At 45.8% G+C, this 12,100-nt stretch overlaps 1 protein-coding gene across 1 annotated transcript in view; it reads right to left on the reverse strand.

The window, feature by feature from the left end:
- The window catches only part of Dab1 (DAB adaptor protein 1), a 1,070,329-nt gene extending 1,062,780 nt beyond the window's left edge, over positions 1–7,549 (reverse strand). Inside the window, exon 1 of the mRNA XM_028787239.1 lies at positions 7,304–7,549. The gene's annotated coding sequence lies outside the window, so the exon portion shown is untranslated. The remainder of the gene's footprint in view (positions 1–7,303) is intronic.
- Positions 7,550–12,100: the final 4,551 nt, after the last annotated feature.

Below are 12,100 nucleotides of genomic sequence, written 5' to 3' on the forward strand. Positions count from 1 at the left end.
GAAATGCTCTTCTCTCTGCCACAAGGTGTCTTTCGATTTAACCCAGGCTTCAAATCACAAGGGACCCAATTTATCTATTCCCATCAGTCTATTAGAATACACGGCAGGTGATGCTATTATTACATTTCTAAGGAATGGAGAGAGATAAACAAAACATCAGGCAGCTCTTCATATACGTGACAGCTCAATAGAAGGAAAAGACAGTAGGAAAAATTCAGGTCAGTAAAATGCATCTTTTTAGACAGTGGTCCCACTGAACATCGAGATAATAGAAAAAATACAAGGACATGTTCATGCTTTCATGCTTCGCTGGGCATGCATGTTAAGGGCAGCAACAAGGACCCTTGGAAAAAACCTATAGAAAGGAACTGAGAACAAATGCTAACACCAAACCTAAAGAGTCCCAATCCCAGTCCTAGTTTCAGTAGACATGAGGCTCACAGCCTTCTAGAATCTCATAGAGACTTAGTTTCGTTTCCTTTCTTTCTTTCTTTCTTTCTTTCTTTCTTTCTTTCTTTCTTTCTTTCTTTCTTAGGTATGCAAGAGTCTGGCATATTCAGAGGCAGATGCTCACAGCTAACCTTTGAACTGATCATGGGGTTCCCAACAGAGGAGTCAGAGTGAAGACTGTAGGAGCTGAAAGGGTTTGTGGCCCCATGAGGAGACTCAGATTCTTAATAGGATAATATGAAGTTGTTTTGAGTGTGATGGGATAGTATGAAAAATACTCATAAGTAAAAGATAAAACACACTCAGTAGAGACAGCTGTTGAGAAACCATCAACAATAACTATGCCGCCGCTACTGTTGCTGCTGCTGCAGTGGTGGTGTACTAGGTGGTGCTGGTGGTGATAAGGATGGAGGCGGTGGATAATAATGGTGACGATGAAGGTGAAGGTAGTCACAAGTGCTAAGAAACTGTATGATCTTACATAGCTCACAGAATCTTATACAACTGGGCTGTTGAGGAGCACAGGCTACTTGTGTTGAAATCCGAGCTCCACTGGTCGGTATCCCATGTTCCTCCCATACAGAAATGTAAGATGAACCAGGTAGCACATCTGAAGTCTAGAAATCAGAGCCTTGCAGATAATAAATGTCTCCTCTTAAATGGAGCACTTGGGCAGAAGGCTCTGCAAGGCTGAACTCCATGCGCCATGTAGTTAGGATGAGCAATCCAGAAGCAGCTCAGCATAGTGAGAAGATCACAGTCTCTTGGGCCAAAATGGCTTGAGTCCAGATGCAGGCTCTTCCATGCGCCAGCGGTATGATCTAGGACGAGGAACTCAATGTCTCTGATACTTAGCTACTTTTCTATTCACTTAAATCTCAGAAAAGACTTCATCATTGCCAGGCTGGCACTTTTTAACTAAGGATAAAGTGAAGACCCTAACACTATTCACAGGATTAATATAAGGATAAAATAAGAAAAGTGAGATGCACATTCAGCCAAGTCTGACTTACAGGAGGTTATCAGTAACTGGAACTACAGAGCAGTACTCTACCCATTAGACAGATGATGCTATCAAATCCAAGCTCTGGGGGCCTCCAGCACCCTCTGCCTCTCTGACAAAGTATTCCAATTCATAAATTTCAATGATCCCTTATGACCTGAAGTCACATCCACAGCAATTCACCAAAGTCTCAAGCCATATGGTTCTTATTCAAAGACCTCAAAATGCAGTTGAGTTAAACTAGAGGATACAGGCTCTCTTAATGAAATTGTCCCAGAAAATGTTGACCCTTCTGGTGCTTCAGTCTCCAGACATGAGTGCCAGGAAAGTCCATCCCTTTCCAGGAGGAATCCTTACAGCCATCCTTCATGCACACCATGAGGTCACTGCAGTCAAGTGAAAGCAGAAGGTACCCTACTCCTCCTCTTGGGACAGGTCTCGAATGCAATGACACACAATGACTCATGGGCTCAAATACCTGGGCTCTGCCTCCTCCTATCTCTAGGGACTTAACTAAAACATGATTATTTGTTATACATACATTGTTTTATTTTTGTAAAAAGAAATGTCACCTGGTTTAGTTGCTCTCCTGTTGCTGTGAAGAGATACAATGGCCAAGGCAAGGTTATAGTTTCAGAGAGTAAGTCCATGATAGTCACAAGAGTGGCAGCAGACAGACAAGCATGGTGCTGAAGCAGTAGCTGAGAGCTTACATCCTGATCCAAAAGCACCTTGCAGAGAAAGCTCACAAGGAATGGCATGGGCTTTTGAAACCTCAAAGCCCATGTCCAGTGACACATCTCTTCCAACTAGGTACACCTCCTAATCCTTCCCAAATAATTCTACCAATTAGAGACCAAGTATTCAATACATGAGTCTATGGAGTCATTGTTATCCAAACCACCACCACAGCTCACTGGAAATGTACCTGAAGACATGGGCTAAGGGAACCATAAACTTGTGTGCTCTGAGCAGATACTGGGTGCAGGAAACTAAATTATAACACTTATATCTGGTGCCCTCAGATCTATAGAGAGCAAATTAGAAAGAATGTAGATGAGAAAAATGAAGATCTGAGTTTCAACTCAGACTCTCTATCTTGTCCCTTTCTGACTTGGCCAATTGACAGAGCTTTGTGAAGCCCATCGTTCCTCTTCTCTAAGAGTGAGGATGGTGAGCCTGTCACACAGTGGGGTGGTGCACTTAATGAGACTATCTAGTGTAACTTGCAAACTAATCACAATTCAAATTATTGTCTCATTGATTAAAATGGTTCCAGTGGTTTGCAGTGCTCATGCCTTCCACAGTTGGTAGGCACCACCCACATGTGTGTCTTCTGCCTTAAGGAGCACATGTATGCCTATACTCCATGATCCCCAGATATGTCCTAGTTAGGAAAATAAAACAGAAGATCCAAGCCTGCGCATATGTTTAATAGTATATTTTCAACATGGAGGATAGGTCATTTAAACAGGCGAGGGAAGGATTGTTACATGTATCTTAAACAGTAATGTGTCGCTTGAATGAATATATATATATATATATAGACACGTTACTCACTCTCATAAACCCAGCACTCAGGAGGCAGAAGTAGGGAGAATGGTGTGAGTTTGAGGTCAACTTAGACCCATGTAGTGAATTCTAGAACAGCAAGAAGGTTGCTGAGTAGTATTCTTTCCAAAAAAGAAAAAGAAAAGAAAAACATAAGAGGAATAGAGATAAGAAACAATGAGATAATATCAAGGGCACTGACATTAGATCCCTTGTGACAGTAGAACAACCTAAGTGAAGTGGTCATTACACTGCAATCATATATCTGTGCTAACTGTTATGGTATGCCCTGGGATGAATGAGGAAAATGAACCATCCCTTTCTTTGAAGGAGCGTACAGTCTGTTGGAAGATATAGACCCTGGGAACTCCTGACACCCACTTCAAAAGCTGTATGTGCCAAGAACAGAGGGAATAGGAACTTCACATAAGAAAGGAGTCTTTGTGTAATTCGTCTTATAAGATGGATCTTGAGAGGTGAGTTCAGCTCACTAGACTGAAGAACAATGATGTGGATTTGAAACGGGGAAAGTAGCAAAGGTACAAAGTACATGTGGAGTGCCAATAGGATATGAATGCATAGGCAGAAACACATGGATACAAGTGTGACATGTGCAAGCATGTAAGGGTGCAATACAACTGAGTGCATGAGCCAAAGGGATACATACAGATCTCTGTGTTTGTATGTCTAGAGGGAGTGAATGGGGGTATGGTGCTGAGTACACATGGTTTGGGGATATGGGATTAAATAGACTTTGTGTGTGTACGTGAAGGTTTGTGATGCTGCTTTTATGGGTGCATGTGCTTATGTGTTTGTAAGCATATATATACATCTGTGAATAATATATTATGTGTATATTTGTGAACAAGATTATGCATATATACGAGAGTGTATGTAATGCCTTAAGTATAGCTTGAGTGGATATGTGGGATTAATGCAATATGTACATATGCGTATGACAGTATGTGCAACCATGTGCGTATGTATGTCAGGATGTGTGTTTATAGAAGCATTACTGTATGCATGCTTATGTGTGATTCTGTGCACAGGATATGTGCAGTACTGAGTGCAATATGTGAGTGTACATGTGTTGAAATACATGCATGGAACCCTGGGAGGGAGTAAGGAGGCCAGACAGTGAAAGGCCTTGATGTCTGTGGTCAGGAATTTGAATAATATGCTCTAGGCGGTAGGGTGCCCTTTATGGTTTTGATCTGGGAAGAAATGTGATCAAAGACATCTTTTAGAATGATCATACACCAGCTGCAGATAGGTCTGTTTCAGAGGCCAGAAGATGAGCTGGGAAGCTCAAAAGATACCTGCATGGGGAGTCAGAGGCTGATGAAGAGAAACCACTAACTCATTTCCCATTACCTCACTGTCCCCCATCTTATTTCCCCAAGGCTAAATAAATAATACACTTAAAAAGTAAAACAAGTGGTCTATTCCACAGAAGGATCCCCAAACAGACACCTCCTTCATATCATCAGATGCTCAGCCTGGATTGATTCAATCAAAAGTTAGCTCTCTGCGAGGCATGGCAACACTGCCCTACAAACACATCAGGTCTAGCCCACACTATACCAACAGGAAAGCCCAGGCAAGGAGGAGAGATGGTGTCAAGGGCCACACTTATTTAGTAACTGTCAGATCCTATTAACGGCATGTTCCAAGCAATGAGCTTCTATGGAACAACTCCTGTGCAGCTTAAAGTCCTCTCTCACAAGACTTGCTTCATACAAGCACTGTTCTCTTGGTGCTAATGTTACTGTTTTCTATCACTGTACCCCAAATCCCCTTCTCACCCCTTCTCTCCCTATCTCTTTTCTTTTTCCCACCCTATGCCTATATCTGAAATCTTGACCTTTCTGTCTCTTTTTTTCTCACCTTTGCCACCCCACCCCCACTACTTTGCATCTTTCTTTTCCTCTCTCCTCATTCTCATCCCATAGCTCTTCCTACTATAAAAGAAAACAGTCAATTTTAGAAAAAAGAGCAAGGTCTTGGCTAGTACCAGAATCTACAACAGTGCAAAGCAACTGACTGAATCCAACCAACTTCTAGGGAGAAAAAAAAATCTTGACAAACAGCAAGCACTGAAGGGTAGCCACTCATTTTTAAGAAAGTAAGGGTATCCTATGGCCAGCAGTTGCCCCTGGATACCAGTATCACTAGGCACTCTTCTAGCTGACCAATTCCTAATTGCTAACTCTCCCCAGCCAGCCCCAGCCAGCCCCAACCAGCTCCAGCCAGACCCAGCCAGACCCAGCCAGACCCAGCCAGACCCAGCCAGCCCTCTCTCTGCACTGGGAAGGAGGTAACCCTGCTGTCACAGTGTACTGCCCAGCTACTCCTCCCATCTAGCACAGCAAGGCGGGGTGGGAGGGTCGGGGAGCCATAAAATTTAGAACCAGCTACTGTCAGCACTGCAGGCACTGCCAAGACCACTGGGTCCAACCCTCATCGCATCAACGCTTGAGAACCGAGCCCTAACACTGAACGCTAAAGGGCTCCATTACTCGAAACCTCAAACATAGGACCTGTTGCAAAATCTTGTCTGAGGAAACACCTCCAGGTTTTTACCTTCTGAATAGGATTCTACTACCTTATATTCAGGTGTCTAAACAGACAGAAGCAGCTTAAGCTTGACACATAAAGGGGTTAAAAAGCACACACGTTGCCTTTGGAATCCACTGCATGCATTCTGCAAAGGAGCTGTTGATCATGGAAGTGTATAGAAGAGGAGCCTGCAGCGGCGGAGGGCTTTAAGCTCTGAAGACCTTTTTAATATGGCTGTATTGTAATACTGCAGTGCCAAACCCCACCAGTGGTTCCAAAAAAGAAAAAAAAAAAAAAAAGCCTCGCTATGCAGCAGAACTTCCCAGCCCTGGAAACAGATTGTCTCTCTTTCGCTCCCATTTAATAAAGGCTTTATTTAGCACAATCGGGGGAGATATGCGTTCTGCTAAGCAGTGTACAGAAAGCTCTGTCTGCAATGATGCGATGCTTCCTACATGAAACTAAGATGCAGTCCCCTAAACTCAGCCTCCCGAAGCACAGCAAAGCTACTACAAGGTGCTGCGATTCGCAGGGGGAGCCCCTTGGAGGCGTGTGTGTGTGTGTGTGTGTGTGTGTGTGTGTGTGTGTGTGTGTGTGTTAACGGGTCAGACATGCAAGGGGACACACCTTTCCTCCAAAGCAGTTGGATATACCATGCTGCCTGCAAAGTCTACCCAGACTAGGCTGTCAAGGGTTAATTTTCTCAGCAAAAACTGAAACACACATACACACACACTCCTCCGTCCACCCCCACCACCTCGGTGATCACCATCACACATTTGAATCTTCTTAATCTTAAATTCCAGAACGCCAAAACGTACCCCCTCCCATCAGTCCTATCTTTTGGGAACAGCCCCCCGCACCTGGGCTCGATTCCCGCCTCATCACCGGTGGAAGCCGAGAGCCCGACATAATTATTTTCCTACAAGGTTATGCCTAATTGGCCACTAACCTAATTGATTAATCATTTCATATTTCAAACCAGCATCCAAGAGTCAATCTAGCGAGGAGATAGGGAAACATGTATGCAATGGTCCAAGGGGTAAAAAACACAGACCTAGGGAAAGACCCCAGGCTAGCTAAATCGAAGAGGCTAGAAATGAAAAGAAAACGCGACAGGAACAGAGAATTTCACACGGCCACAGGAAGACCAAACCAGGAGCCTCAAAGCGGTCAGAGTCCAGCAGGCTCCAACACAGATGAAGTTGTTTTCCCCGGGGACCAAAGGGTTAAAACGATGCCGCTTCCACCCAGTCTCCTCCGTGCTGGAGGGGACCAGAATCCACCTGTCCCCTACTTAGGCAAACCCCGCTGGTGGTCCTGAGGGTCACCCTAGCTCTCTAGCCACAACTTGCACCTCTGTGCGCGGCCCTCGCCTTCGTCTTTGAGCGCTACCCAAAACTTTGCGCACACTGCGGCCGCCGCCTGGCCGTTCTGCGTGGAGAAACGCGCCACCAAGTCCAAGAGCTGCGGGCTGCCCTTCCGCAGCCACCACAGCTCGGCTTTGGGCTTCAGACTTTTCTTTCCTCCGCCTCCAGTCCCCACTCAGGGGCTCCCTCGTGGCTGCGGGAACGCGCCTCCCGGCCCGCAGTGGGCATTGCGGCCGCGGCGCTGCAGACCACCACCCTGCAGGGTCCAAAGGCGTCCCTCCGACGGCTGGACGCCTGAGGCCACCTTTGCTCCGGCGCGCCCACCCTAGCTTCCCACGCAGCGGCCGCCGGGTGCAACACCCTCTCCTACCTTCCAGCCGCTGAAGACCACACTCTGCTCAGCCCTTTCGACTCATCATCCTCTGGCTGCAGAACAGGGCGACCGGACTCTGCTTTTGTTCCCTGGGGCGGGGAGGTCCGTGCGGGGCCAAGGAGAGGGAGATGCAACGGAGCTGGGTGTCTGGAAGAAGGGAGGCTCACTCCCGGCAGCTCTACTGACAGCAGTAGTGGTGGAGGCAGTGGCAGCGGTGGCAGCAGCAGCAGCAGTAGAGATAGTGCCGGCTCTCTGCAGGCCACATCTTTCATACCTTATACATCACTACCGCATTCCCCCGAATAGGAGAGCCCCTCAGCATTTCGCCACCTAACTCAGGATATGGGCGCCAGCTAGAGTGGTTTGGCTGGACCTGGCCACAGTGTGAGCTCTGCTAAGGAGCCGAGTCTCAGCACCCACTCGCCACTCCCTCCTAAACTACCACAGCATCGCCTGTAACCATTACTGGTCTCCCCGCAGCGTTCTCCTTAGGCGGTCTGTGTCTGCTCGCCAAAATGTCTGGGTTTTAGGGCTAGCAACAGCGATTTATTATGGAAACTCACTCCCAACTGTCACTTCCCAGGGAGTGTCTCCGCACAGGATCTTACTGCTGCACAGGCGCCCTTCTGATTGCACGTGGTTTCTGTATGCTGCCTCAGGAGCAAGCTTGTGGGCACTGGGAGAGGCAGCCGCACCAAAGAATTGAGTCCCTGTTGCTTCATCAATGAAATGGGAATCAGATGAGCCGTCCTGTGAGGTTACTGTGAAAACAGAATGAGATAAACAGAGCGGAGCTCCCTAAACAAAGCTTAATTTCTTCCTTCCAATGCAAGCCTGCCTTTCCTCAACAACTGTCAGCAACAACTCAGTCAATCTTTGCCATGAGCTTATCTGTGTTCTATGCCAACCTCTATCTTATAGAATACAGCTTGGCTTGGACTTTTCTTTGCAGTGAAGACACAGAAAATTAGTAAATCAAGAATTGTTTAGTGGTATTAATCATCAAGATTAAAATAAATGTCGACAGGCAATATGGAGTAACTGGAGATGCTACTTAGTTGTCAACTCCGTACAAACTTGAGTCACCTGGGAAGAGAGACCCTCAGATAGAGATGTTGCTTCCAGCATATGGGCCTGTGGGCGTGTCTTTGGGGGCACATTCTTGATTGATAGTTACTGTGAGACAGGCCGGGCTGCCAGTGGTGCTACCTCTTGGGGTGTCTAAAAAGTAAGCTGAACAAGCCATAAAGAGAAAGCAGGTAAGCAGAGTCCCTTTTGGTCTGTGCTTCCATTCCTACCTCTGGGTCCCTGCTCTGACTTTCCTCGATGATGGACTGTAACCTATAAGATGAAGTAACACCCCCAAGTTGTTTTTGATCAATGCTTTATCACAACAACAAAAGCAGCAGCAGCAGCAACAACAACAACGACAACTGGAACACTGGGGTAGGGACCTGCTTAGGTCGTAACCATTAACCCAAGTCCTGATTGATTAGGTCCTCATCTCATCTCCAGGGCAGAAGAAGCAGCAGAGCAAATGCCCCGTGCGGCAATGAGTTGAGGGCATCTAAGGTGAAGGAGGGTACACCTGTAGCTGGAAGCAAAGTAATGACCCAGTGGCATAATACAGAGTGGGAGGTTCCATCTGATAGAGAGGCTTGCCTCCACAGAGGATGAGAGGTAGATTCTTCACCAGGGTTAGGGATGTGAGTCTTGCAACATTTCCTATGGGGCTGATTTGTAAAAGTTCACTCTGGCTACTACGCAGACAGTAGAGTGGAGGGATCTTGAGCAGAAGCCATTGAAAGAAGAATCAGTACGAAGCTCCTACAGTGCTGGATAAAAGTCCCTCACCATCTCCTGGCTTCCATAATCACACACCACATAAACTTTCCTTCATCCAACAAAGATTAGGAGCAAAGGCCACTGGTGAGCACTTTGGGGGCCCCTGAACATGAGCCATCCCAACCCACTCTCTGAATATCCTTTCCTTAATCAGAAGATGTAAATGATAACATATTCTCGTGACTTACTGTGTTGATGAAATGATACAAGGAAGGTGTGCTCAGGGACTAAATGACTGTTAATTCCATCTTTAAGATCTCTTTACTTTGGGTCTTCCAGAAGCCCAAACACCTCACAGGCCCTCTATCCCCTCTAGGGACCGCCTTTCCTAGAGTTGTCCTGTTCAGAACCAAAAACTCTAGATGCCTCTTTCAGATGTGTGGTGATGTTTGCATTCACAGTGCTGGTCCCTGAACCTGGCTGCCATCTTCTCAAGCAGAAAACAGATTTTCATTTTGTTTCAACCCTTTTGATGTTTTCCCGTCTGCCACCCTCATCTAGCTTGAAGCATACACAGCATCATCCTACGAAGCTCTCAAGCTGTAAAAATAGAAAGGAAAAGGGGGTTGGAGGTGGGGGGGGCGGGGTTAGTAAAGCCAGAGATGGCAGGAAAAGAAAACAGATAGCCTGTTCTTGCTTAGCAACAGGAAAGGTTCTCTTAGCTGAGAAACCTGACCAATCCCTTACATGTCTCGCCACAGCAGCTTCCAAAAGCCATGGGATCCCTGGCAACACTCCATCAAAGCCTCAGGAGTTAAAACAAGCAAGATTGGACAGTGTGACCTGTGACAGTTAAAGAAGCACAACCCTGTTAGGAGAAGCAGTAGAGCTGGGATTTGATTCCCTCCCTCTCAGATATGTATGTTTCAGATGTCCTTAGCCCTGCTGGTGTTGCTGACTTCTAGAACCCAGAGGACTTTAATACAATGGAGGCCCAGAACTTAGATTTATAAAATAGCCAATGCCTTCCCTTGCACTGACATAATGAATTTCACTCTCCAACTTCCTTCAAGCTCTAAGCTTGAGCTCTCTAAATTCAAAAGAGATCTTAAAGGCCACATGGTCTTAGGAACTGACTTCTACATTACCACTGCAGAGCTGTCAGGAGAAGAACTGGTGGTGCTGGGTATGGGGTTTGAGGCTGTAATCTCAACTACCCAAGAGACTGAGGCAAGAGGCTGATAAATTCAAAGACTATCAGGGTACACAGTGAGGCTCTGCTTCAATGTTTTAAAGACTGAAGAATTGGTTGAGGACATAGCTCAGTAATTGAGTGTGTATGTAGCATGTGTAAGGCCCTAGTTCCCACATCTAATCCCATAAAATGAAACAAAACAAAAAGCTCTAATGCTAAGGGATGCATGGATGCATTTTAGGATTATCTGGGATTCTTGGCAGGAATCAAATATCACATCTCTGTTTCTACAATGACTCTGTGTTCTTGCCAAATTAAAACCTAAGTTTTAATGATCTCATCTGTAAAATAGCATCCACTCCTGGGTCTGGGAACTAGAGATGATGCTATGAGAATGTCAAGATAGAGCAATCAGTAGGCTTTGCTATGCCTTTCCTTCTAACACCCACCATCTTGAGTATGTTGGTTAGCAACAACTGGCTCTCTAGGGGAAAATAAAGTCTACAACTCCTGTATCTGTTAATTTCTTGGTACCCAGGTTCTTGTTGACTTCAAGCACCAATGTACTGGATATGTAGAAAATAGGTATGAGCCGGACATGGTATGCTTCTGCCCAACACTCAGTCAAACTCAATTCCAGACTCGCAACATACAGAGCCCATTATTTTCTATCACTACCTAGGTATTCACAAGAATCCTGGAAGGAACAGATCTACAGTTCCTCATCTGACAAATTGGGAAATTAAAACTCAGAGTGATTGATCAAAGACAGACAGGAAGTAAAACAACAGGACTCAATCTGGGCCCACTCCAGAAGCAGTGTGTCTTCCACTTTGTCACCTCCCTGCTGTGAAACTATCACTCAGATCTCCCAGAGGCCAAGACCTCCCTGAACCTCCATCTGGCCATATGACCATCCTAGTCTTAGTGTCACCTCAGATGCCCTGGGAACCAAGCATGATAACACAAATGAAATGACTCATGAAGACCAAAATCATCCTGGAAAAAAAAATGTGAATGTTGTAGCTAGTAGCTAGGGAGAAAACATGGGAGTAACAAGTCCTCTGGGAGAACTCAGAGACAACAGAGGACAGAACCACCCTGAGCACACTTCAGATTGACACAGGAAAATGTGGCTAGATCCACATTCAGTCTCCTTCAAAGTGTTTATTAGCACAAAGACAACGGGAATGGGAAGCATGAAATGGCACCATAATTACAGCCGGAGACAGCGTTCTTGCTCAGAAGCCTGTTTGCTTTTTTCTTGTGCTGTCTGCAAAAATGCAGTTCTTTCTTACTCCAGAGCTGCTCATACCCCGCCCATCTCCTGAAAGAGGTCAGATCTTCAGCTCAAGCCAAAGGGAATTTATGGGCTCCCATCACTTGGCAGAAATTCAAGGTGAAGCCATCTTGGATGTCCACCAATTCTAATGATGTCATTCTCTCTCTTTCTCTCTCTCTCTCTCTCTCTCTCTCTCTCTCTCTCTCTCTCTCTCTTTCTCCCTCCATTCCTCTCTCTCCCTATCTTTGGCTCATCCTTTCTCCTTTCCTTCCTTTCTTTTTCCTCTCACATCCCTCTTTCTGCCCCCTTCATCTTCTCTGATCTTTCCTCTGTGTTTGGCTATTTCTGGCCCTCGCTATATTCTCTCCACAGCCGAAAGCTGCTTTGCTATAAAGAGAGGATGGGTCAAGGCTACAGAGAGTTCTAGACTTACATCACTTCAAAGAAAAGTTAGTATCTAGCTGTCTCAAGAAGTTTTAAACGTCTGTTTCTCATAAGTTAGGTCTCATGCCTAAATGTCATGGCCCAGGGT

The sequence above is a fragment of the Grammomys surdaster genome, unplaced genomic scaffold, assembly GCF_004785775.1.
Source record: "Grammomys surdaster isolate TR1022 unplaced genomic scaffold, NIH_TR_1.0 100, whole genome shotgun sequence".
NCBI classification, from domain to species: Eukaryota; Metazoa; Chordata; class Mammalia; order Rodentia; family Muridae; genus Grammomys; species Grammomys surdaster.